Raw genomic sequence first — 838 nt, forward strand, 5'->3', positions numbered from 1 at the left:
AGACACAAACACATACATACATACAAATATATGCGTAAATTCATAACTACATACATGTATACATACATACGTATTTATACATACATACATAAATGCATACATATACATATATGTACATTTATACATCCATACATACGTACATACATAAATGCATACAAACATACACACATACATGTATACAGGCATATGTTAGTGTTTGTGTGTGTGTGTGTGTGTGTGTGTGTAATTCGGTGTTTGTGAATTATTTACTGGTAGCTGTCTGTAAGACCTAATATTTCAGCCAACCACGACGGCCCCTCCTCCATCTCATAAATACTTACAAATAACACTGTATATCATCAGGTGTCAAACAGACCACTTGCTTAGGGTGGTCTGAAGTCAGTGTTGCATTAGTAAAAGTCTCAGAATAGTTACTCTTACACACACATATTCACACAGAGAAGATAGCCTCTTGTGTGTGTAACAGCGATACAACTAACTCCATCGCCTCCATCATTAAGACTGCCACATACCAATGGCTTTTAGTTTCTCTGTTTGGTAGCTATAGTAACATTAGTGGGAAGGAACTGACTTCTAATTAAGTTAAGGCGTAATTTGAATTGTGTTGGTTATCTATTTATTTATTTAGTTATTTATTTATTTATGTGTTAGTTTGTAAATTTATATTCTTTTTATTAATTGTTTTAGTTGAAGGACTGCGGACATGTTTGTTTGGGCGAGGGAGAGGCACCGACTACAAGAATTTTTGTCAATTATATTTTTAGCAATATTTGGTTTTTCTTTGGCGTTTCTCTTCCACTCTGTGTGTGTGTGTGTGTGTGTGTGTGTGTGTGTGTGT

The 838-nt window shown here is 34.7% G+C and overlaps 1 long non-coding RNA gene across 1 annotated transcript in view; it reads right to left on the reverse strand.

Annotated features, from left to right (window-relative positions):
- The window catches only part of LOC128251432 (uncharacterized), a 15,846-nt gene extending 15,245 nt beyond the window's left edge, over window positions 1-601 (reverse strand). The window contains exon 1 of the long non-coding RNA XR_008267122.1: window positions 321-601. This is a non-coding gene — a long non-coding RNA (uncharacterized LOC128251432). The remainder of the gene's footprint in view (window positions 1-320) is intronic.
- Between the last annotated feature and the right edge of the window lie 237 nt (window positions 602-838).

Source organism: Octopus bimaculoides, unplaced genomic scaffold, assembly GCF_001194135.2.
Source record: "Octopus bimaculoides isolate UCB-OBI-ISO-001 unplaced genomic scaffold, ASM119413v2 Scaffold_107751, whole genome shotgun sequence".
Classification (NCBI taxonomy): Eukaryota; Metazoa; Mollusca; class Cephalopoda; order Octopoda; family Octopodidae; genus Octopus; species Octopus bimaculoides.